Consider the following 27706-nt stretch of genomic DNA (forward strand, 5'->3'; position numbering starts at 1 on the left):
AGTACCGCTCTGCAGCCGTTACCGGAGAAACCTACCTCTCCCGCTCTTAGCGCCTCCTGCTGGCAGAAAATAAACTCGCAGAGTGCAGCCATGTGGGGAAACAATGCATTTCTACGTTAAAATTAACCCAAATTGAGCTAGGCATTAAACCTACAAATGTTGTTCATTTTAAATATCACTTTTACACACAAATAATAATTATCAAAAGGAAAATATTTATTAAAAACAAGAGAAAAGTCAAAAAGTAACATGTTAGAAGAAATGCAGAAAAGGATGGCATTAACAGCTACAGAGTTCATAAACAATGCATTAAACATTTGATGAATATAACTTAAGATCAAATTGGACTTTGTTCAATTGTATTTATTGTATAAAATATACGAAAACACATACAATAAATTTACAATTAGGTTTTTTTCCAACTATTCTGGCATGACAGTACACAAATAAATCACAACATTAACTTTGATATTATAACATTTAACAGACGCATGTGTGTGTGTGTGTGTGAAAGAATGTGAGCAGGTGTATGAATGACAGAGTGTAAACTCTTCTACTAAACAACACAGAAAAAGCATTTAACTTTTTTTTTTTTTAACAAATTATACACTTACAGTTTGTTTCATAGTCCATGAATACAGATCATGCATCACGGTCAATTTTCATGATCTCTTTAGCATAACTGATGTCATCATGAAGAAACCCCATCAGCACAGCATCTGACTTCTTCTACATCATCCAGGGCAGCGTCCTCCTTTAAAACCACTGCTGTTTAGGGGAAAGAAGATTCTCCTCTCTGACCAGGATTCATCCCAGTCACCACCTGCTCTTCATCAGTGGCCTAAGAGAAACACATTTGAAAAAATTATACATTTAATTAAACTATCCATTTTCAGGTAGAGGTGTATTCACATCCACAAGGATAGGTAAATAATCGGTTTTAAAGTTTCAACACTTTGTGTGGTTGTTTAATGTCTCAGTCCACCACAGCGCTCCAGGAGGCTATAATGACAGCACTACTGTGAGGGCAGGTGATATTGTTTGAATAAATATTGCTTTCAGAAAGCTTCTTTACTGAAACATTAAAACAGACATGACATTCACATACCTCACAATATTCATGGAGGGCTGCTCTTCAAACCGTTAGTTCACCAAATAATTAAAATGTTCATAATTTACTCTCCCCATGTTTTTCCAGACTCATACACAAACTGCTCATTTTTTGGAAAACATATGAATATATTTAATATTCTTTTTTTGTGTCCTCCATTGCTGGTCTGGGAGACCAGTATTTTATTTTGAACATACATGTTTGCTATCATATAATTTAAGATGTATTCATATATAAATATCAGAATTTACTTCTACAATAACTCTATATTTATGAAGCTTGAAAATATTGATTATCTAAACTATAAATGGATTAACAAATATGAGAAAACTGAAAATATATTAATTCATGTTGTAAAGACAGACAAAAGTCTTATAGGTTTGGAATGACTTGAGGGCAAGTAAATGATTTTTTGTGTGAACTTTACCTCTAAGAGCGAAGACCAAGAATAATGACTCTCCAAATCAGACAACTCCAAAGTTGGTTTGATTTCTGCAATAAAAAACACAGACATCAATGGTCTTAATGAAATGAGCACGTAATCACACTGTTGTTGCATCAAAATGTGAAGTAAACTGGCAGGAGACAACAGAAACATTTATTTTCTAAAAATAACTAACCCTAAATCTCAAAGGAATGATGCTCTCCCATGTCTCTTGCTTTTAACATCTACAAAAACAAAAAACAAACATTATTTTACTCTTAGTAAAACACAACAACAACTGATAACATGAAATTATGAAGTTTACTTGCCTTAAACGATCTTTCCCTCTCTTCAGAAGAAGCTGAGAAAACCTCCTCCTCACACAAGCAGACTTGTGTGTCCTTAACTCCAGTTAGTTTGAGTTCTGCAAAGAAGGGGCATCAATGGTTTCAATAAAATATTAACATATACATATATATATACATATATACTTACATATATACATATACATATATATATATATATATATACATATATATATATATACATATATACATATATGTATATATATATACAGACAGAAATGTGAAGTTAACAGGCAGGACACAACAGAAACATTAATTTTCAAAAAAAAAAAAAGTAATAACTTAACTTACATCAGTCTCAAAAGAATGAAGTTATCTTGTCTCTGGATTTCAACATCTAAAAAAAAACAAAAAAAACACACATTATTTTAGTCTTAGTAAAAATAAAGATAACTTGATGTTATTCTGAAGTTTACTCTCCTTAAACCGTCTGTCCCTCTCTTCAGAAGAACACCTCCTCCTCATCCTCACACAGGTCTGTTGACTCCTCACACAAACAGCTTCTGTGTCTTTAACTCTCAGCGCGAGGACAATGAGACACAAGCTTGACAAGTCTGAAATATTACATGTAAAACATACTTTTAACAGTTACCACTTCAACAGCCTCAAAATAATTATGCTAGTCTTTACTACACAATGCCGTTTCCTTTAGGGGACAAACATACATTCAGTTTAACCGCGAAAAAAAAAAAGACAAATTCACATGAGCTAACCCTGACCATAACCGTCTGTTAACGCCTCAAAAAGTACAGATAATGTAAAATCTTATGTAAATATGACAAAATACATTCACAGACGTTATATTAAAAGTACATCCTCCGTTCAGTAACGTTACATGAGGCAGTTAAGACCTCCGTGTCTGAGGCGAAAACCGCGTCCGTTTTTTTTTTTATATAACTATATATAACGTTAAGCTCCTTTGTTTCCGCCTTTCATACAACCTTCCGCCTTTCATACAACCAGGTAAACAATAAAAGATAACTTTACATTTTGAATATTTACTTACCATAGTCTTTCACTCGCTTCTCGCTTCTATCACGCTGAGAAAATGGCGGCTGCTCGCACTGGAGACGTACGATCTTGACGTGACGTGCGTGCTCTCCTTCACGTCCGCGTCCTCAACCCACCCCGCTGGGTTAAAAAAGAGGCTTATTTTCAACCCAAACTTGGGTTAAAACATCCCAAAGTCCTATCCAACGGCCTCAACCCAGCAGTTGGGTTGAAAAAACAACCCAGCGTTTTTTAGAGTGTATGGTCTCAAAATAAGTACACTAAGTAAAAACAATAACATCAACAACAAAAAAGATTTTCTAAGCAATATACTATTTACACTAAGTTCGAATAGGTACAGCATACAATATATTTACACTATTTTGAAATAGCAGGAAATAGCTGCTGTTTATATTGCTTATTGTAAATAGTGGCAATTATCTGTACTTCAGTATTGTAGTACATTATGAAGCAGGATGCATAGATTTTTACAAAGTGCGTCATTCTGTAAAGCGAGGTGTGCTCTGATTGGCCAGCTATCCAGGGCATCATGATTGGCCGAAACGTTACGCGCCTTAACATACTGTGATGGGATGTCCCGGTTAGAATACAATGCGACTAGACAAAAACAATAAAACTCATTGCAAACAAGGCATTTGTTGCATCCAGTGGGGACATAATTACTGATCATAATGATTTATACTACCTTTTTACGTGTTGCGTATCACGCCGCATAATCATAAAACCATGTCTGTATTTGTGATTGTAGAAACAACAAGCACTACTCTACACAAGCGCAACTCATCAGTGAAGATCAGAATCATCAGTGGCAAATTTTTAAATGTCATTTTTAAATCGTTAAATGTAAAAAACGTCCTATCCTTGCAAAGAGTGAAGAATGCCCGGCGGCTAGAGTGAGAAATGGCTGGGGGCTAGAGTGAGTAACGTCCAGTGGCTAGAGTGAGGAAGGGCCGGGGGCTAGAGTGAGAAACGGCTGGGGGCTAGAGTGAGTAACGTCCAGTGGCTAGAGTGAGGAAGGGCCGGGGGCTAGAGTGAGGAAGGGCCGGCGGCTAGAGTGAGAAACGGCTGGGGGCTAGAGTGAGTAACGGCCAGTGGCTAGAGTGAGGAAGGGCCGGCGGCTAGAGTGAGAAACGGATGGGGGCTAGAGTGAGGAAGGGCCGGGGGCTAGAGTGAGAAACGGCTGGGGGCTAGAGTGAGGAAGGGCCAGCAGATTTGATGAAGGAGTGGCCGGGGGCTTGTGCCAACCACATGTGATGACCCTGGGCTGGACTCCGCTTCATCCACAGTGTAAACCGAATTGGCGATCCACAGCGCCAAGTTGATGTATTTCCTCAGAGACATGCACAGATCAGCTCTAGGCATGACAAGGCAGATATTGTCCTCTTTTGGAAGGCCAAACAAAGTAGTTTCAATTGTACAGTGAAACACATATCTTCTCCACGAGAATGGAAACAGAATAAAAGGGACCTTTTACTCCTTCTGTCTTTGCGTGAACATTTGGGCGGCCTGGTCCTCTCTCGTCCTTCACTGTCGTCGCTATAGTTTTATATCCTTCAATCTCCTACGTGGGACTCGAGACCAGTGGTGGGTCGCAGGTGCAGCTCATCTCCAATCACTACACCTGGCCTCACTCCTCGTTCCCACGTCCCTCGGCCCCGCCCCACTCGTCACAGTCTTAACTTTCATAAATATTATCTCTTTGGATTTGAGACTTTAGTCTTTGCTACTTTACAGATCTTCTTAATGAACCAAGAGCTTGTAACACTCCAAATAGAAAGTAAAAATTGTAGTTGCTTCATATAATCCCTTTAATATTCATCTTTGTTCTCCATGGCATGGAGGAGTCTTTACCTGAAGTACTGCTGGTGCCAATAGCCCAACCAAAGGGTATGCACCCTGATGTGGGCTCATTCCACTGCCACTGCGATCCATCAGTCAACAGAAGAGCAATGGCCACATCAGGTTTCATCACATCAAATCAGGCCCCCAGTGCTCCTTACCCGACTGTAACCTCTTTAATATTCAGGAAATGAGCAGTCTCAGCTATCATATACTGACAGACACATGCTGCAAGCAGTCAAAAAAGTTTAATCTCATTATAGACTAGCATGGATGAGTCAAACTGCCAGACTTCACATGCCCAAAGAAGCCCTTCAGATACGAGTGCATCTCCTCTATGAGTTCTGGACGCTGTGAAGTGCAGCCGCTCAGATCTGGCTATACCTTCAGCCTCAAGCCATCCTCTAGAGGTCATGGAACTCAAGGAGCAAATGTCAAAGATGGGAACGTGATGCATTTGTCAGAGCGCCTTAAGTTAATGGGAAGTCCATGTTCTCTTCTCATACTCAAAGTACACGGAAGGTCGAACATCTTTAATGTAACTTATATATAAATGTGTTTGTGATATTTCGTTTGTAGACTGATATATTAATATAACCCAGTCAAACTGTTGGGTGTACAACAGTGTTTTAATGGCACATTAAAATATACTGTACTTTTACTTGTAATACACTTTTTATTTTATTATACATACGTTATTGTTTTAATATATCTTGTGTCTAGCCACATTCCCTTGCGTAATTTGTAAATAGCACATGTACAATATATCGTCTTTGTATCTATTGTGTATTGTTTTTCCATATTTGTTTTTAATCACTTGAATGTTTCCTAAGCGATTGAGTTGTTCTGTTGTTGGATGTAATAATGAACATAGTCATCATTTACTCCCAACATCTGAGCCACTGAAGATGCAGTGGATTACTTTAGGTTTTTTAAGGGAATGCGCCCCCGATCTACCTAAATGCGTCTATGTACGTTTGAATTTGTCGTGATGAAGCCTGGATACCCCAGAGGTTTAACCAAAGTATGTTATAGACTTTGCATTAAGACCCTAATCATACCAACTTGTGGAAAATGGGCATCTGATGACCCCTTCAAAGAAATTCCAATTAAGTGCCTGTGCCTGTATACAAAGATCTCTTCTATGTCAAAACATCAAGGGAAATTTTGCTTCTCATTTCATGAGCCCTGTAATATTACAATAACTTTCTTGCAGTAGTAATGCACTAGTTCATAAGTGTTTAAGGGACATTGATATGCAAGCAGTGACAGAATCAGAAACTCAAGTAATTTGTGCACAAAGTTTTAATGACTAAATCACAAACACATAACTGAATTAATGAAAGAAGCCCTTTCTAATGGGTAGTATGTGCCTGTTTTGAAGTGACTTCCAGTAGGGTGAAGTAATGTGTCCTTGCTACGGTTACCAGACACAGATGCCTTTGGTTGTTAGCTGTGGCTTCACAGACGTGCTGGCACCAAGTTCAGTTGCTGGGTGAGGGTTTAGTTGGATTATTATTTTTTAAATAAATAACAAATAATAATTTGTCTGATTTATCCAGGCCTGTGTTAACTTATTTCTGCTCTTTCCATAGCATGTCAGTTTTCATTTTATTAAAATTAATATTTGAATAATTATTGAACAAGCGACTGACACATATTTCAAGTTCAAATAGGATCACAAAACTATAAATAAACTGTCAATTGAATGCATGTGGTTTATCACTGACGTCTCATGCATATGTATTTTTGCAGATGACCCCATAAGAAACAATTACCATCCAATTATTGTTAAGTACAAATATGTAGGTATAAGCAGATGCTAAAATGGCTCAAACGTTTAGTAAAATCATCCCAGAAAGTGGGAATAAAACTGAATAAAACAGAACTGCATAAAAAGACATTTTACTCACAAGCCTCATTAGTGACTTGTGAAATTAATGTAACACTGCATGAATGAAAGCAGCTCTATGAGTATGAAAAATTTGTTTTGAATTAAATGCAAACTACAGCACAACCTTTATCCCAACAAAAACATGTGTCCTCTATTGAATATGCAATCACTGGTATGCTATCCATTACCAGCAAGTCAACATGAGAGATCAGTTCTGATGGGGCCCCCATAAGAAATTAATGAGGCAGGATTTGAAAGTGCCTGAGGCCGTGGGCACACACTATGGCGAGATGATTTCAGGCAATTCATTGTTTTCAATAAGTAATGACCAGTCTTCTCTTTTTATTTACTCCAGGAGACAGGTTTAAATGACTTTAAGAGAGTCCTGAAGCTGTATGTGCTTACTGGAACAAGAAGTGCAAATCTGGCACAGGTCCTGTAATTGACATGAAGCAATTAGCAATGCTTCACATGATCATGAATGAGAACCACAATTGTAGACATATTAGTGAGCCATCACAACCTCAAAGGGGTCATATGACATCGCTGAAAAGAACACTACTTTGTGTATTTAGTATAATGCAATGTTTATGTGGTTTAAGGTTCAAAATACACATTATTTTCCACATACTGTACATTATTGTTTCTCCTCTGTGCCCCGCCTTTCTGAAAAGCTTAGATTTTTACAAAGCTTATCATTCTTAAAAGCGAGGTGTGCATTGATTGGCCAGATATCCAGTGCATTGTGACTGGCCGAATGACGTAAATGTTATGTCCCCTACCATACTGTCATGCCATGTGTCCCGGTCCAACAAGGCAAAAACATAAAACCCATTACAAATGAGGCATTTGTTGCATCGAGTGGGTGCCACGTAAACATAAAACTATATCTGCATTTGTGATCAGAGAAGCGAGTTTGAATCATCAGTGGCCAGACTGTCCTTGCAAAGTTGGAATTGCCCCACTTTATAGAAACAGACACCGGCATTGTAGGCTACTCTCACAAAAACAGTCCTTGTCCTCCAAAATGCACTGCACACATCTGAATATGTGGGTTGAACTGTTCTGGAACAGTGTTGTAAATACAACTTAACCACCAGTGGTGTAGTCCATGTGATACGCCATAAAATCACTAGGAAAGGTCAAGGAGTTTCATATATCCACTTAAAAAAGACTGCGGATATGTAACAACATTGTTTTATGACAGACCTTAATAGATTAATACTGATTTTATTTGATCAGTAACTTATTATTCTTGTTCAATTGTTTTAATTCGAAATTTAGAAAAAAACTTAGAAAAATAGACGTTTGAATTTGACATAAAAGATAAAATACTTTGAATATAGTTAGATAAAAATGCCCCTGTAAATCACTTTAAGGAGTCCAGGATACTTTTTTGTTATTGTTCAGAAGGTGCTCCTGAATTTTTATTTATTTATTAATTAGCAGCACAAGTGCTCCTAAAAAATAAAAGCAATCATAATTCCCTGTTAAATAAATGTGGTGGTGCTTATGAGATGCTGCTCTGGGTTGGGAAAAATTACAGTATACTCACTACAAAAAAAAAAGACTACACCACTGTTAACCACTGATTTCTAGTTGTGTCCTCTTTTGGAAGGTCAAAAAAAGTAGCTTTGCTTTCACAATGAAACAGCATATCCACAACATGGTGCCGGCAGCACCGGTGAGAATAAAAGGTACGACTTCTTTCTTTGCATGGATATTTGGGCGGCGTTATGCAAATCTTCCAACATCATCACATAGAAATGTGGGTGCATGTTAGAATTAGCTGTTTTAGGAGGGCGTGGTTGACTCTTAATTTTTATAAAGAATAAGTTTTGGGATTTGAGACCTTAGTCTTTGCAACTTTACAGATCTTCTTTATGCATCAAGAGATTGTAACACTCCAAGGAGAAAAGAAATAATGAAATTGCATCATATGCCCCCTTAAATACATTAGGCCTCATTTTCAGTTTATAATATAGCAGTTTTATAAGTCCCTAAACCACCTGCCCCAGGTACACCTTCCTGATCAAATAAAGACAATTGCAAAGGAAAACAAACCAGAATAAATATAGGTACAGGTTTAAAACACATTAGATCTGTTATATGTCATCCTAACGGTGTACTATTTCATATGGGAGAATGATGCTGATTTAAAGTCAGCGAGAAATAGAAACTGCGGAAATTGTCTTTTCTTCCCTACTATGACATATACATGAGAGAAATGCTTTTTTATTCAAAGTGACTTATAAAAGAGCAACAAAGCAGAGAGAGTCTGTATGTAAAAATGCATTGGTTTAATTGTGTTGAGAGGGTACTATAGTTTAAAAACCTGTAATATTGAGTCAAAGGAGTCATGAACTGCCTTTGTATATTGTCTTGTACATTTCTCTGAGGTCCACTTATGCTGTTATCAAAATTGTAACATAAAAAGGTAATTTAGAAGTAATAGGCTATTTTCTGTCCTGTTTTGACCCCCTCATCGAGAAGGGTATTCCTGCACAACCGGAGGCTGCAGTTACAGGACCGCAATTCTGTGACCGCAGCTTTAGGACCCTAGTATTTTTGTGACAGCGCCACCTACTGTACTGAATCAACACTAATTAAAGATGGACGACGTGGACAGCAACCAGATGGTGAGTATTGATATTTAATTAAGTTTTATTTTATAACGTTTAAACGGTGCAAAGTTTACATAGTGAGAACTGCTACCTATGAATTAATAATTAATTCCCACCAAATTAAGAATTTGTGAGCTAGTTTTATTAATTACTACGACGTTACTACTACGTTAATTCGTGGCTATGATTTCATAAATCCTAATTGTGTTTAATGACGAAGTATTATAAGTGAATCTAGCCTGCACATTAATTAAACTTATCAGATGACAAGAGCATGGTTGATGTAAGGTTTTTAAGATTTACCTGCAGCTTAATGTATTTGTGTGAATACTGGCTTAATAGTTGTTGTTTTACCATATTTATGTATAAAATATATTTTATAATTAAACTGCACTGACTGCCTAGTTGCAGTATGTGTTAGCCTGTTGTTTTGGCATTGTGTTGCATTGATAAATGAGGCATTTGGCAATTTTAATAGTTTGTTACAATTTGGCCTAATCTGCAGGTCTACTCCACATACAGTTATACATTGCTATCATGTGTTAGTTTCTGTCATGTTCTGCATGGCCAATATGAAGTGATTTTATGGATTCGATTAGGCTCATTGTAGGACAGATGATTAAAAAAGGCACTAGGGATATTTTCATGATCTCAAAATATTCTAACAAGTACACTCTCTCTTTTCCAAGATACATATAACAATCCAAAAAGGGAGATCCCTGCCCGAATTGAAGAGATGCACCACATGCTGCAAGGACTTTCACTTTTCATATATATATCTCTCGCTCTCTCTTTCTCTAGAGTTGAAGCCTACAGCCATTCTATCCATGCAGCAACTGATGGAGAAGGGGTTCACTTTGGTGCTGTTGTGATGTTGTCACAAAAATGACATGTATATACTGTACAGACCAAGAGTTTGGACACACCTTCTCATTCCAAGAGTTTTCTTTATTTTCATGACTATGAAAATTGTAGATTCACACTGAAGGCATCAAAACTATGAATTAACACATGTGGAATTATATATGGAATTATATACATAACAAAAAAGTGTGAAACAACTGAAAATATGTCATATTGTAGGTTCTTCAAAGTAGCCACCTTTTGCTTTGATTACTGCTTTGCACACTCTTGGCATTCTCTTGATGAGCTTCAAGAGGTAGTCACCTGAAATGGTCTTCCAACAGTCTTGAAGGAGTTCCCCGAGAGATGCTAAGCACTTGTTGGCCCTTTTGCCTTCTGTCTGCGGTCCAGTTCACCCCTAAACCATCTGGATTGGGTTCAGGTCCGGTGACTGTGGAGGCCAGGTCATCTGGCGCAGCACCCCATCACTCTCCTTCTTGCTCAAATAGCCCTTGATGCCTTCAGTGTGACTCTACAATTTTCATAGTCATAAAAATAAAGAAAACTCTTTGAATGAGATGGTGTGTCCAAACTTTTGGTCTGTACTGTAACTTTGATGTTCTGTAAAACAACAAACTTTAAAATACTTTGTTCTTACTGGTGAAAATCAGATGGTCATCTCTGTTTTCTCTCAGGTACATCACAGTGTAAGCTTCACAGTGAACATTACTCTCATCAGCGTAGTCCATATCAACAACAAAAATATATCTTGACTCCATATAGTGGTTATTTTGAAAAAAAAATCCCTGGTATTTTGAGCAATAGGATCATAAAAAAATGTGCTAATATAAAATTAAATTAAGTAGCCTATATAATATTGCAAACATCTATCTTGCAGTACTTTTTTACTTAAGTACTTAAAAAATTGAGTACTTTTGTACTTTCACTTGAGTAAAATTGAAAAAGGAGTACTTTTACTTTTACTGGAGTAATATTTTACCATATGTATCTGTACTTTTACTCAAGTACTTGATTTGTGTACTTTGTCCACCACTGGAAAGCTGCTGTGATTTTGTGCTAAAACCACAAAAATACTTATATCAAATGATATGTTACTCATACTAGTGTGATCCAATATATTCTGCACAGCATCATCTTTTAGTTTTTTTTTTTTTTTTTTAAATCTACATCGGATTGTGCCTTGTTTGTAAATGAATCCACAGTAAAATGAAGTGAACAAAGTTCTTACTGACACGATCTAGGTCTACATTCAAATAAAGTTCATCCACTCTTTCCCAATATTGGGATCAGAAGGAAGGCAATGCAAAGACTGATTTAACACAACTTGGCACTGAATAGCATCCTGTTGTCCTCAGAGCCATCTTTATCATTTCAGCTTCTGCGTAGACCTGTGTTTCCCCCTTGTTATTATCAGTACATGCGCGGATCGGTGGGCGGGGCTTAACAGCAGTGATGTAGAAGCAGGGGTTGATCCTCTTCGGAGGTGGATGTTTATCCACACTATTACATCATAGAGTGGAACATTCCACAAACCTCATTTTGGCAGACTGGTTTCAATATAAGCTGTTTTTAGACTAACAAGGAAGTTTTGCGTTGTGAAACTTAAAGAATGTTTTTACAGTACAATGATCTCTTGACAATGAATGTCAAAAGAATTAACATTTCTTATTTCATAAGCCCTTTAATAAATGTTAAAAAAAAAACACAAACCTAAGCATTTTTATCTCTGAAGTGTTATCTAATTTCTTCATGAATTTAAATTAAGCTGATTTTTACAACCAGATGCTACAAAATTTTATTTTGTGACGACATATTGATGGTTCCAAGACTTTGTCAATGTGCCTGGAGTGGTTGAATCATGTGGCATCAACCTATTAATATCTATGCTTAAAGTCACTGTTGAGGATGGAGAATAAATATTTGAATTTGGGTCTGTCCTTCACAGTCAAATGGTTTCTGAAGGTCTGGATTACAGTACACTAGTTTCTTTTTGTAATTTTGTTGCATCTTTTTGGTGTGTTTAAATACATTTGAATACAATATAATACAATTTTATTGTATAAATTTAAGCACTGTAAATACATAAGTATTGGACGTTCTGGTGTTTATACAAACCTAAGTAAATGTACATTTTGTAGAACCCCATTTTACATAAAATACAAACAAATTCTCATGAGATGATGGTCTAGGTAGTTTGGGTGGAGGTTAGCAGCTTCTTCCACTAGGCAGGAACAGAGGGGGTAAAGATTTGGAGAGACTTTTTGCTTCATTATGAAGGAACAACACGGCATCACTCATTAAGTGTTCTGAGCTGGTGGGAAGGAGTATATAGATTTGTATTCCTGAAAGCCAGCTTTCAAAACTGGAGTGAGATTGAGGGTTGACTGAAGACCAGAAGTTCTGGATTGCTGTTTCACTGCTATTGAGACATACATGTTTGAATACGTCTATGTGTATCTATATAAAACTATTGCTTGTTATTTTGTTTTCCTCAGAAACGCTGATTACAATATTCAGTGTTCAACTAAAATTATACAAGATAATGAAATTATTGCTGAACAAGACATTTGCACATCAAGAAGTAAGTCAAGAAGTAATTGGTAAAACAGGACATTTAAATTAAATCCAGAAAGGCTAAGAGTAGTATTAATAGGCGCAACCATTAAGTCATTAAGAGATTAAAAGACTTAAATTGCCTTGGGTTTGCAACTTTTCTTCCCCAATGTGCTATGCTTTAGTCTTCAACTGGAAAAACTACTTTAGAAAGAAAGATAAAATATTGCATAATATATTCACTCAAAGATATATCTGGAGCGGAAAAGCCTGTTTTGAATCTATCCCATTCATTTTCCCATCTCCCTCCCTGTCTGGTTTTGATAAGCTCATAAGTGCATTTCAGAGAATGCAGGCATCCTCTGCAGGATTCCAGTAACAGGTCTCTATGAGGTCAATTAGCCATAATGGTCCAATAATGTAGTTTACTTGAATTGTAATTGAATTTGGATAAGCCAGTGGTCTCTATAATGTCCTGTATGTATGAACAAAATTGCATATCAATTACTACAGTTACTCTTATCACATATGACACTGACTTGAGATGCCATTGGGAAATGTGGGTTTCACAGAATGCAGCACTCATAAAATATCATGTAATAGAACATGTAAAAAGTCTGCAGAGTTTGATTAAGAAAAAAAACAGTGGTAAAACATCACAACAATGAAATAACTGAACAAGCACATTAATTAATTCCCTGCAACATGAGAAGTGCCCATTTTCAACACATAACTTGGTCTTTATTGTTGGAGCTGATACTGGGAACACATTCAACTCCCGTTGTTCTGCGGCAGATGATTAAAACAACAGTTCTATGAAAGATTTTCTTCTCCCCAGCTGTGGAATAAACACGCCGGCATTAAAGGAAACAGCATTCCCTCTGAGATTAGATTGACTTTAAGCACTTTTGGACTATCCACTCGCTGTGATGCAGGCTATTTTTGTGTATATTTTCAACTGTTTCATTATGCTAATGAAAATACCCATCAGAGGCTCAGAAACACAACACTAAAAGCTTAACTGCCAATGTTATCCAGACTGGAGCACAAAATCATTTGAGAAAATTCATATCCAAATACTTTACCAGTTGTGTACATATATTCATGTGTGTACGGCATTTAAGTTTAAAGGAAATATTTAGAAAGAATTTCTCAGGTTTTATGTTCTCAAAGGTAAAATTTCACCATTTTTGTTTTGGTGGTGTGTGTGTGATTAAAATGTTTTCCCCAATGTTAAAACACTTTCCTATCTCAGCTTAATGCACAGAGACAACTATAAATTAGCCATTTGGTCGCTGATTTCCCTGAAGAGTGTAATACTGTGGCTTTGTGGATCTTTCATTGTCACCCTGTTCATTTGAGTCGAACATGTCAACTTCTGGCAATGCCTTACTTTGAGGCAGGACTACTAGTTTCTTCAAATATGTATGATTTGAGGAGTGTTAAAAACCTGTTAAACAGCTTTTGTTTGTTGTTTTACAATTCAGTTTAGTACTGCTAACGTCAGAAAAATTAAACTCTTTAGTTTAGGCAATGTGGTACTGATTCTTTTCAGATGAGAGTCCCATGGCACCCTGGCACTTGGAAACGAGCCACTGCAGATGAAAAATTCATGCAGACAGATTAACAGCACTTGAATGTGTGCCAGTTACTACTGCAATAATATTAAATAAGGTAAGAAATGGGCACTTGCATATGTTTCTGGATCCTTTTAGCTCTAAAAGTGTATTTTCAATAACTTTGAAAACCTTGGTGGTGTACAGGTCATAGTGTTGTTGATTTCTTTGAAATCTTTCAATGGCGCATTAATTTGCGTTATTGCAATTTTGCGACTTTATTGCTCATATTTGTCATGTAATTTCTCATTATTTGGACAAAACTGTATTATTGCAACAAGAGGCTGGTGTCCCAGGGCTTGCAAAACTATTTGTCTTTACTTCTTGAGATGTCGTCAAAGGTTATTTTACAACCTGCAGTCATTTTTTTTAAAGTGTTGGTAAGTTACAAAACATCTGAAGAACTTTCTGAAAGCCTGTTTCTCTCGCTCTTCCAAAGGGACATTCTCTTAGCAGAAGTATTGCTCATAAAACTAGAAAAATAGCCAGAGTGTGCATTTAAAGTTAACTTTCACAAAATATATTACTTTCTGAGACCCAAGGCCTTTGTATTTTACAAATCCTTCACTCCCTTCATCACACGTAACAGGGATAAACCGCTCTTGTACCTTTCAACAATATCTACGGGTTACGCATCAGCAGTGAAAAAGTGTGCCAGATTCTTCATCTGCTTTTCCCCGGCTGGTAACATACAGTGTATATCTGAGCAGAAATTATTCTTTCAAAGTGACAGATTTATCTCTTTCTGTTACAACTTGTCAGAAACGCCAAGCTTCAATTTTCCAAGGCCTGGTTGTTATTGTGCAACCAAGTTTCCTCTTTCTTTCCTATCTGGCTGATCAAGACAAATGAAAAATCACATCTTCCACAAAGTTGCGAGAGCAGCATGATTCAAGTGGCTGCAATTTTTGTATGACATTAAAATCTGTTGTTTGCAGCATTCAACACTTGCACATTCCAAACAGATCCAGTGATGAGAAGCGACGCCATTTCTTTAGAATGAAAATGAACTGTGAAAAGCAGAAGCATGCTGAGATAATGATCTTACTTCTGCAGCTGCTTAATAAATGCATCTCATCATCTGTTGTTGCGTAGCATTTTCGAAGAACATTTCATATGGTCATAATTAATTCACATATTTTGAATGTGTAATTTGACTAGGGGCATGACATTTGTTAAAAAATTAAATCAATGGAGCAGCCAAACACTCCATAACTCCACTGTGTATCCCAGCAAGTCCCAAAAACAAATTAGTATTTGGAGCATTCAGAACATTGTGCACTTTAACTAATTATGGCCTTGAACTCTGTGCAAAGTTTTGGGAATGACAGCCATGATTTGTGCTTGATTAAAAATGATAGAGCATCATTTGAGGGTGTATTTGTTCTTGATCATAAAAATGTGTAATTCAAACTGAATCTTTTAAGTACAAATCACATTATAATCTACTGTATTATCAAAGCTAAAGTGGTCAAATTAAATATCTTTTTTTGTGATCAATTAGCTTAACATAAATGTGTAGCTTACCAACTTAGCATACTGTAGCACTTACTGTTTAAATAAAGCTCCTGATTAACTACAGCAAAAAAAAAAAAAAAAAAAAATGTAAATCACCACACACAGATGTGCCTTATTCTGAGCTTCAGATGGGAAAAAGCTGCAGTCTGTAAGAAACAAATGTGAAAGCAAAGCAGTAAAAAATAAATAAAAAAAAGAAACAGTTATATAATATTATGCTATATAACTGTAATTTAAATCAGGTGTCTTCGGTCATGTTCAGGCCAAGGAGCCATTGGTAATTAAAGACATGTCACAGGGACTCTAAATTAAAACTGGATGTTGCATTGACTCAAAATCTGTATAGTACCATATACAGTCATGATGCTTCCATTCCAAAGTTAGTAAAACAATCATTATTGTCAAAGTCATATACTTTTATAGTATTGTCAGGGCAACATCACAGTCATTTACATCAGCACAGTCAACTCCTTCGACACACACCAGATCTCAATCACCCGAATTCTAATTCCTGTACCTGCAATCATGCAATCATTAAACAAGCCTGCTATATCTTCTCACTACACTCAGTATCCCACTGTCTGGTCTACCGTTCACTATCCTGAACTATACCGACTCCTTACCTGTTAACTTACCAGTTGTTTCCTTACCTCCTGTATTCTCCAACGTCTCCGTGATCCCGGTTCTCCACAGCACCCATTCCTCCCCAGGATTCCTGCATCAAACCAACCCACGATAATCAAGAGTTAAGAACCCCAGAACTTTCTAATCAACCATACTCACCTGCCTTCAATCCTCTTCATATCTGCATTATCAATAAACCTTACCGTTTCTTAACTTTATTTAACCCGATCTCATGAGAAAATATACCCATTTCAGTTCTTTACTATTTAAAAAACGATGGGGAAAGTACAGCATGTGTTGTGGTATCATGGTCAGTGTCTGTACTCCAATATACTGTTTGGTCTCTTTCATGTTCTCCAACGATCTTCTCTCACTCTTTGTTTGATTACTTGTTTTTCTCTCCGGTCTGGTAATATGATACAAATTTGGTAAAAGTCTATTGTATATACTATATACTACTGTATATAAACAAAAGAAGAACATAAAAAGTACAGGAACAAGAGAACTTAACTCAGAAGATGTGAACAATCTTTTAGTTGACCCCTGAACTTGAATTGCTCTTTGCTCGTTAACGGTTTTCAATTGCTCTGCTGTGTGTCCCACGGCAAGCACTCAAACAAAGAGCATAATTCATAAGTGCCTCGCTTTCACTAATGACTGACTCCACTTCCTCATGGATGCCTGTCACATGAACTCAGAAAGCACCCACTGGAATAGATTAGATAATTGGGAAAAATGATGAGAAAACAATCAGTTTCAGGCTGCAGCTAGTAAGAAAAACTAAGCAAAACATTGATGTCAAATCTGTTCTACAAAAGATGCAAAGGCAGCAAAGAGTGACAGCATAAATTATATACAACATCTTATGATATAGTGACTACATCATTTTCACACTTCCTCAGTCTTCATTTGCATTTTAACTTTTAATCAGAGAACAATAACAAAACCAACATGTATCAGCTCCCTCAATCATAACTGTAATGAGTCATGTGACGAGTTACATAAGTGTCAAATGGATTTAAAACCCTGCAGAGTTTGACGTTTGATAGTTGTTCAAGCACATATGTGTGAAATCAGTACAAAAGACATTTTCTGCAAAGTGCTCTTACTTTATATGAATAGAATACAAATTACAGACCAAAAGGTTTTTTTTTTTTTCACTAACTAATGGTTAGTGAAAATATGTATGTTACCTTTAAAAACATATTACTCCCCGTTCATTTTATATGATATATTCTGTTTTTGGCACCCAGTTACCAAATATGTGTTATTTTGTAATGTTAAAATGAAGAACACTAAAATTCTCAGCCCATTTTCTTTTTAATTAAATTTAATTAATTGGATTCTGATACCAATTATCTTTTCCTTTAATCAAAAGTGCATAAGAGTGCATAAACTGGTTAATCTTAAGCTTTTTATGCTTTTTTCATCCTCTAGGTTTAAAATCTACATTGTGTTGACATAACAATTTGTGACATGTAAATGGACTATAGTACAATTAGTGAGTATAACCATTTTTACAGCTCCGTGACACAACCCATCAAAAGGCTTATATAAATGCATGCAGAATAAGCCTTAAAAGTAATCAAAGGTGCAACAGCACATTCAAATATATGTTTTTGATTCAGAGTGCAAATGGCTGTGCTATTATTTGTGTTTTTAACTTGAAGGGAGCGAAATGAAACTGTCTGAACCCAAAGCTCTGTGCTGTCTGTCCTCTTCCCCCTCCACTCAGTGCACCACACCCACTTTTTTAAAGGGGAGGGGGGGTGAAATGCTCATTTTCACTCAATATCCTGTTAATCTTGAGTACTTATAGAGTAGTACTGCATCCTTCATAACTCCAAAAAGTCTTTAGTTTTATTTTATTCATAAGAGAAAGATAGTCTGTACCGATTTTTCCCGGAAAAACACGACCGGCTGGAGGCGTGACGTGTGGGCAGAGCTAAACAATCACGAGCGCCAGTGGGCTTTTGCGTTGAGAGCGTTTGGAAGCTGTGACATTACCTTGAGGAAAAAAAACATCATCCAAAACAAACCATGGCTAACAGTCAGATTCAGCCGTTTATTTATGATCCAGAATCAGATCCCGAGGCTGAAACTGAACGAGAGCAGCAGCAGCAACAACTCGCTCCGAGCGGGGCTCGAACCCGGGTCTCCGGCATGGGAGGGGACGCATTAACAAGGAGGCAGAGATATTTGAAGCAGTTTTACTCACTGCATGCGGTTCCAACACACGATCGTGACCCTTTTTCATTGGGATTGCATCATCCTTAAGAAATAAACGATACGCAAATCCGTCATCAAACTGGGCCTTGTTTGTAAAACAAGCATCTTCGAAATGCAGGGAACAAACAAAAACACTTGCACAACTCCGTTGATGCTCTGTAAAAATAAACTCCATCCACTGGTCCCTTAATGCTGTTTTTTCTTTGGTAATCTGTGCAGGGTTGTCTTGCCCTGGCAACCAAAAACACACTCCTTTTGTGACATGTCCTTTTGTGACACTCTCACTCTGATCAGTGTATGTCTGTGCTCAGCCTCTCAGTGCTCTGCTATACGGGAGCGTGCGCTCTTCCGGCAGACGTGCCCTTAGGACCCATATAAGGAAATTCCGCTCCATCTAACGTCACACAGGGCCATCCTCGAAAAAAACTTTCCGAAACTTGTGACAAACCGGAATGAGTATTTTTGGAACAGAAATACTCCTTCAAACGTACAAATTAATTTTTGAAACTTTGTCCATGTTTAGCATGGGAATCCAACTCTTTAACAGTGTAAAAACTCAGTATGCATGAAATAGCATTTCACCCCCACTTTAATGTTTTTTTTTTTAAACTGCAGTGAGAACTACCTATCTAACCATTTGAAACGTCTCTGGTTACTTATGTAACCATGGTTCCCTGAGTAGGGAACGAGACACTGCGTTCTCTATGGGTCACTATGGGAAAGCCTCGTTGTGATCCGTGTCTGAAGCATACATTGAAAAACACCAACCACCGCACGTTGGTCGGCGACAACCCATGACGTCACTACTGGTGCGACTATGGTATAAATAGGTGCCAGGAGAACAAGTCATCCTCTTCGTCATCTAAAGCTTGTGTTTGAAGCATTGCAGGAAGCTAGAGGATGCAGTGTCTCGTTTCCTACTCAGAGAACCATGGTTACTTAAGGAACCTGAGACGTTCCCTTTCAAGGGAACTTTTAACTGCATCCTCTAGGGGTCGCTATGGGGAACAGTATACCCATGCCACCCTGCTGAGGGAAGTGCAGGCCAGAACCATGGCAAGCACTATGTACCAACTCTACCATTTCCATGGAAATTGCTCCTGGGACATTAGACAGCTGTCCGTGATATTATCCCTCAAAGCTTTGAATCAAGAATAGATTCCTTAAATTGAATACGACCAAGAGCCTAGCATCATACTAAGTCTTTGCCTGTGACACAGGGGCTACTGCTTGCTCTTGCATAAGCTTGCGGAAGGAACCAGCTCAAGAAAGGGCAAGAAGCAACTACGCAAAGCCCTTACTATATAGGTTTTTAGAAAATCATGCAGAGTTCTAGTGTGCGAACTTACCATAACATGGATTTTAGGATACTGTTCTAAAGCACTCTCGGGGCAATCTGAAACTCCAGCTCATAGATGGAATGGTACATCCCAAAACCAATATGTTTGAGTCATCAACTCAATCTGTGGTATGATGCTGGAGTGGCTAGCAGTAAATATGGAGGTAAATCAGTAGCATAACTCGAGAGGTTGAAAATCTGAATGTGAGAACTTGTCATATTAATATTCAGGGCCGGTTTCCCAAAACGTTCTTATCGTGAAGTAGTTCTTAACCTATTCTTTAACCTCTCTCTTAACATTATGGCATGATTCCCGACACGTTCGTACGCTAAGTATATCTTATGTAAGTCACACTTTCGTAAGGTTGGTCTGGACCATTCGTAAGCTCTCTCTTAGCTTTGTTTGAGCTCAAGACGCTAGTACTGCCACTGTGCAGCAGTCTTTAGAAATCAGCGCAGCGAAGTACAAGTCAAACTATGGTATGTTGACAATATTGTGGCTCAACAATGATTTTATGTTATGGACTTTTTAAGACTCATAATAAAATATGTTCCCAATGGATACAGGCCTATTTATGAAGTTGACTTTGTGTGGTATCAGAACTAATATGGTGGAAATTAGCCTAGGCTAAAGCAGATTGGCAATCACATTTGATAATGAAAATCTGGCAAACAATTTGGCTCTAAATGGCTAAGATCTATTAATAGGTAAGCATGGTGGTGTCCAGTAAGTGACCAACTATGGCAGCGATCCAACGTGTCCTTGTATTGACTCAAAGACGGAGCCGGACGCGTAGCCGTTTAGTCCATGTCAATTTTTTATGCGGCAAAACTTAAGCCCTTTTGACATTTTGCCTGACGTGGCTATATAAAAAAAATAAAAATTGCCTACCAAGACAGCTCATCATGGACCTGCTGGACCTTCTCAGACCTGTGCTTGCCAGGCTAACATGGCAGAATTTTGCTTTAATTTCTGAAGTCCAGCTGCTTGCAGCGCTACGTTTTTTTTTTTTTTTTTTTTTGCTACAGAGAGCTTCATCGAGAACTACGGCCTAATCAAGACCTTGGTGTGGAGGTGAGTACATACTGTCACCAACGCCCTTCTGTGCCATGCCAGGGATTACATCCTGGTGGATGACACACTCATCCCTATCGCCAATCCATCAGTGATTAATCAGGTGTACATATCGCGAAAGGGATACACGGCTATAAACATGCAGGTTATAGTGGACCATAGGGGTGTGATCTCCGACCTGGTGGCAAGGTCCAGCAAAACTTCAAGTTCCTATGACGAGGAGCTTGGTTCCCTTTTTTACGTTGCTTCCTCAGCATATTCTGTATCTAACTCTCTCGCTCTGTTCATTGTAGATAGGTTGCTTTTTATTGAAAACATTAACCAATGGCAATCAATACCACATTAAACAGAAGTAACCGCAACTGCTTGCTAATCAATTCTGATTGTAAAGTACCTTACCGTTAATATAAAAGTGTATTATATAATTTTTAGAAGTCGTTAAACCCATGTCAAGAAGCGGTACAACGGGATAAGGAGGGTAGAATATTAGCAAGGGTTCGACTAACCGTCACAACATATCGTGTGAACACATTACTGACCATTTGATAACTTAATTTATAGTCTATATTCTACTGATAACTTAAACTATGTTAAAATAAATGTTACTGTAATAATTTGAGGAATGTTTCATTAGCATAGAACGTGTTGTCTTTCTTAACGCTGTATTGCACCTTCGTGTGAAGTGGAACATCGATTCATGAGCAATCGATGCCAACTAATTCAGCACCCTGACTTTGGACAGCGCTCTTGTAACGTCGGACGTAAGAGGCAGCGTGCTAAGAAGCTTCCTAAGGGACACTTCGGGGAACACACTTAGGAACATAAACAACTTTGGTAAGATATATCTTTCGAGTCTTTCTTAGCGCGCTAAGAGTGAGCGTTATTGGGGAACCGGGCCCATATTTGTACATTGAAATTTACACTCACAGCTCTGATGTGAAAAGCTGATTCTTTCAATTTGCACACACAGACAATGATCAAAACACCCGTGTTTTGAATTAGAAGTTGTTGATTAAGTCACAAATGTGTAAAATGGCATTCATACAAAGAAAATGACATACATAAATGTTTACGACATATTTACTTTTGCACTCTACTTTTGCACTTTCAGATCTGGCTTTTTTAAAAGTCCGCAAAGTGTTCAGTGTGCAAACTAGCAATCATGTGGATTTCAGAAAGTACACAGAGCTTAGTGTTTGTACTTAAAGCTTCCCAAGCATCTGTCACAGATGCCCAGAAGTACTGAGCGAAACGAGAGAGGCAAACTCAAATAGCTCAATAGACACTAGCCTTCTATGCCCGTCCCTGATCCTCAGACAGAGATGGACCAGGACCCCTCTGATGTTTGGGCTCAGACCTGGACCTTCATGGAATGAATGCCTTGAAGGCCGCTGAGCGCACCTTCGCCTCCCTGAACATCTTGACCACCATCTCGATGGAAGTACTGAAAAGTTCTGAAAGCGAAACCGGAGCATTAAGAAGAAAGCCCTTTTCTTTCATCCGGATATCTGCCAGGCTCACCCACAGATCTCTCTCCGTTACTACCATAGCCACCATAGGCCTGCCCATACTGGAGACTGTCTGCTTAGTAGCACGGATCTGTGGTGCAGTGCAGCTCAGCTACCTCATTAGGAGAAAGGCCCTCGTCTTTACCCAGGTCTTTCAGTAAATAAGCCTGATATGCCTGGAACACCACCATCGTGTGCAACAAAGCCACAGTCTGACCAGCTGCTGTGTATGCCTTGCCATTTAAGCTAGGTGTATCCTGAAGGGGCTTAGCTGGCAAGGAGGGAGTAGTAAGTGAGGACTTCTCACCCATAAAGCCAGCATCTCTTCTACAGGGGGCATTCTCTTGTAGCTGTTTTCATGCATCGCCTCGATATTGACATAACTCATATGCCGCAATTGATGAATGCGTGAGAAAAATGGCATCTTCCATTCCTTTTTGATCTCTGTATGGGGATCAGGAAGAAATGGAAGGCTCACCTAAGCTGGATGACTATGGCCAGAAAGATAACGCTCATCGAGATGACTTTGTGGTGTCACTTTCTTAACCCGGTTCCACGTCAAGTCCAGCCTCACCGTGGCGCGATACCTCAAACAGCCAAACCCAGCAGAGCACTGGCCCCCGGATCAGACGATGTTAAGGAAATAACATCATCCTCCAGTGGCTCTCTCTCAAGGTCAAGGTCAAGGTAGCATTTATTGTCACCCTTAGGATAAATTTGTTTTAGATTAGGGAAACTGCTGCCACATCAAGACATAACACATATAGCATACAACATATACAATGAAGAGTAAAACACATTTCAATTCAAGAACATACATCATAAAAACAGTGCATATATTATATATCAATACACAACACAGTTCCTGCCTCTTGTACCCTCTATTACCATTATTTATCTTCCTGCATTTGCTCATTAATTAATTTAATAGACAACGGTAAAAATGAATATTTATATCGGTTATACTTGCATTTTGTAACCCTGTATCTCCGACCAGAGTTCATCAGCGTGGACTCTCATCCACAGTTGATGAGCGTGAGAGGGAAAGCCCCTCTTTAAACTCATCGACCGGTACCGCCTGCATTCCCCACGAGCTAATTCTCCTCCGTACCTCAGTAGCAGCAGGTCCTGAACTGCCGTAAACAGATGGCTGCCCCTCTTTCCTCGAAAAGGGAGACAAACGAAAGTGGAGCTTTTTCATTGGAAAACACTCACAATGCATGCAAATTGCCCCCTCAAGGACATCACACGCATGCATGAGCAGTTTTATTATTTTTTTATATTAAAATAAATTGTATAATTTCAATATTTATATGAAGAAAATGCAAATTCGTTCACTACCTGTAGGTGGCGCTTATTAATGCTACATTTATATGCATTATAAGGAAGCTAGATGAAAAGAAAATGTCATCAAAACTTTAGTCCACTCCAGAGATACATTCATAGCATCTCCAGCCCCAATTCAATATTTCAAGCATTAAAGTGAGCTTGCTCTGTCTGGAACAATATTTTCTCTGCTATTTTCTGCCTTCTGGTTACATCCTGTCTATAGACTTTGTAGTATTTCCATATATTTCCAGTGTTGGATGAATACAATACAAACCAATGGGCTGCAGCCTCTGCTTGATCTGACAATACTTGGCAAAATAAAACATATATATATATATATATATATATATATATATATATATATATATATATATATATATATATATATATATATATATATATATTTTTTTTTTTTTTTTTTTTTTTTTTTTTTTTTAACAGCTCCTATGTGCCCTGGCCCACCAGGAAAATGCCCGGTATGCCGGATTACCAATCCAGCCCTACCATTGAGGAATTTCTGAGAGCAATGATGAAGAAAAGATGACAGCAGGTGAAACGAACAGACCCACAAAATACTGTCTCGCTCTATAAGCAGCGTCTTGGGACGTTTCCACATTCCCTCTCCCAAGAGGATCAACCTCGCTTTGCTTTGCATGGCCAATTCTCATTTCTTTGGCTAATATGTCATAAATTAATGATAAGCCATCACCCATGCTGTAGGTCCGAGGGCATGTTGAGGGAGCGGGAGCCAGATAATTTTTCCATTTCATACTTTAATTTTTAATAGCCCTGTTTAATCCAGAAATACCAGACAGAGGCCTGGAGCATCCCTCAGATGATGGACTACTGAAACTAGCTGTATGATCAGCATCGACTAAACACCCTGACTAAACAGATGTAGTTTATAAATGAAATTACTGTTTACAAACAAATGGTCTGCGGCGACACTTGCAGCTTCCCTGGAAAAAAAGCATTTGTACCATTCAAATTGAGCTGAAAATTGACAAAATGGGCTGAACCACCACTTTTCCCAAGTATTTCTGGGCTGAAATTAATTTCCAAAGCACCACTGCTCAGAAAAAGACAAATGTGATGAACAAGACCACCATATGAAAATCCTATGGGATGAATGTGACTTCTTTTTTTCTTTTGCCTCCATGCCGCGTATACAGTACTAGATGTTTGTAAAGGAATATGTATTCAAAAACTTGTAAAACAGCCTTTACATCTGTTTTGAAAGTGCTGAATAGTCTTGATAATTAAATATTATCCTAAATTGTAACTTATTATTGTTTATGTGGATAATTTTTTTATATGTAACTTTAATTTGGTTTTAGAAGTGAAGGACTTTAAAGATGTTGAGTGTATGTTTCATTCAATAAAAATAAATAAATAAAAATAAAATAAAAATGCACATTCAAGGAGTCCCTTAAACTTCATTAGAATTCATAGCTTATGTCTGTAATTAATTTCAGAAATGTATTTTTGACAAACCAAAGGATTCTTTTTTTCCTTATCTTACATTCGTAGTGAAGAGAAATGTACTAGCAGCATGAATGTCAATATAGTTGGCATGCAATGAAGTGGGGCCTGTTGAATGGTTGATTAACCCTGAATTATTAAAAACTAATTTCCTCATTTGTTTCAGACATTGGCTTCCTTTCACTGTCAGCTAGATGCCAGTGCAGCATTGCAGTCATTTAAAACACACTGAAGTGGAAAGGCATTGAGAAGCCAACTTGACAACAGCCATTTGCCCCTCGCCCATGAAATTTTACACAAAACAGCTTAGTGTCCAATTACGCTCACAGCTTTATTTCAAAAGACATTAACGGCGAAATGGAACAAAAGTTTAGACCATAATCAAATATAACCAGTCTATGAGTCTGTTTGGCAAAACATTTAAATGGATTTATGATGTAAATGGACTTACATTCACGGTTTAATCTTTTTAGACTGTGTCTTCTGAGATACAGAGAATAAAAATTGCATTATGAACAAATGGACAATCTGCCTGGGGCAGAGCATTTTCGGCCAACAAATAAGACATTTAAGTGCTGTAACTTAAAGCTAAAAACGGCATGTCACTAAAACAGTCTAAATCCTATAAAAACCAAGTATCAGGTCATGGATAGTGGATTGTGTTAACTCACAGAGCCATATTGTTCCATGGCAGCAGAGTGAAAGCTGTTTTTGGACAGGACTAGTTTGTATCTAGTAAAAGCAAGCCTCTGCAAATCCTAATTCTGTCCAGACAGAATGTCTCTGTTGATGGTGCAGTACATCATTCATTAATGTTTTTCTTTTCTTTTCTTGTGTGTGGTCTCCAGAGCACAGGATCATTTTCTAGTGAAGAATTTGTCAGTGTACATACAGTATTCTTATGATATCATCATTGTAGTCATAAAGCGTTCTCAAGCCTTATCGGTCACATGACATTTACAGCTCATTTGATTGGTTTAAAAAGTTCTGTGGTATCATTTGCAAGGCTAGAATCATGCAGATCACATTCTCAGGGAGGGTCATGAGAAATAGCTGAGCTCCTGTGTCTGAGATGATTGGAAATGTTAACGAAGTGTGAACCTGATGACCCTTCATTATGAATTTAGACCTTTTGCCTACTTTCTGGTTAAAATAACATGTGATTCAAGTATCCAATTCAAATAATATAGCGTGGAATCAGATAAAGTGGACCGTTAAAGCTTGATTGTACTGTGCACAGAGGGTTTACACTTTCAGAGCACAACAATGGTCTTGTGTAATTAACTTTTTATATAAACGTTAATGAGTACAATGAAATTCAAGTCAAAGTTGGAATACAGAAAAGACAGCGAAGAACCTCGGGTGAGGTTTGAAGTTTAAACTGGAATGAAAAAGGACGAGAGAAGCAAAATGTAGATTCAGAGTGTGAAGCTTTAAAATATGATCGCAAAGTTCATTCAAAGTGTTTAGAGAAAACTGAAGAGAAAGTTTGAAATTTTCGTCTTATTAACTTTTTTTTTCTTAGCCTATTTGTTGTTGCATGTGTTATAGTCACAATATCATTTTACTATGTTAATTATGAATATTCCGTTACATTTCAAGTGTTTTGAATTTTACGCAAACATTGAGAGAACTTATGACTTACTGTATAGCCTAAACTAAATGTTATGGCCTTTGTTGAATATATTTGTTAGATACTGTGTGTTAATAAATATAAAAATAAACATACTATAAAATATTAATAGCTTTATAAATATGTTTTTATAACTTGTAATCAAGATACAGGATATTTTTTGATAAATCTGAGAAGGCCTACTTTACCTGAAAAGACACTTTCATGATCTCAAATGTTTACTTGTACTTTATATAAATTTTATGCAGGATCTTGAAAAAAAACTGATCGTGATTAAACTGGATAAATGTTAAATAAATAAATAAAAAAAAAACATGTTTAAAGCTCGAACCCAGTCAGATGTTTGGTGGAGGTTTTGTAACAATATATAGTGATATTCTCAATGTTAACAGGATACAGGTTTAACTCATTCGAAATAATTCTACTTAATGTTACACTGTCAGATGATATACAAAATAAATCTGTCCTATCTCTTGCTCTGGCTACTGTGTATAGACAAGAATGATCTTAGTCAAAGCAATAATCTAAATTCAATGTTTGTGCACAATTCAGGGCTTGCATGAAAGGTTTTTCAACAACCTAAATCATTCTGAAAGTGAGACAGACTTTCTAAAACCTTTGTAATCATGGACCCCCCTGCAAACTAGCATGGGATCCACTGTTAAAAA

General features: G+C 37.5%; 1 long non-coding RNA gene across 1 annotated transcript; it reads right to left on the reverse strand.

Annotated features, from left to right (window-relative positions):
• Window positions 1–378: 378 nt before the first annotated feature.
• LOC127951032 (uncharacterized) lies at window positions 379–1782 on the reverse strand. The gene is made up of 3 exons (XR_008152572.1): window positions 1732–1782; window positions 1539–1603; window positions 379–841 (listed from the first exon to the last, which is right to left on the reverse strand). It is a non-coding gene; the product is annotated as an uncharacterized LOC127951032 (long non-coding RNA).
• Window positions 1783–27706: the final 25924 nt, after the last annotated feature.

This window comes from Carassius gibelio, chromosome B2, assembly GCF_023724105.1.
Source record: "Carassius gibelio isolate Cgi1373 ecotype wild population from Czech Republic chromosome B2, carGib1.2-hapl.c, whole genome shotgun sequence".
NCBI classification, from domain to species: domain Eukaryota; kingdom Metazoa; phylum Chordata; class Actinopteri; order Cypriniformes; family Cyprinidae; genus Carassius; species Carassius gibelio.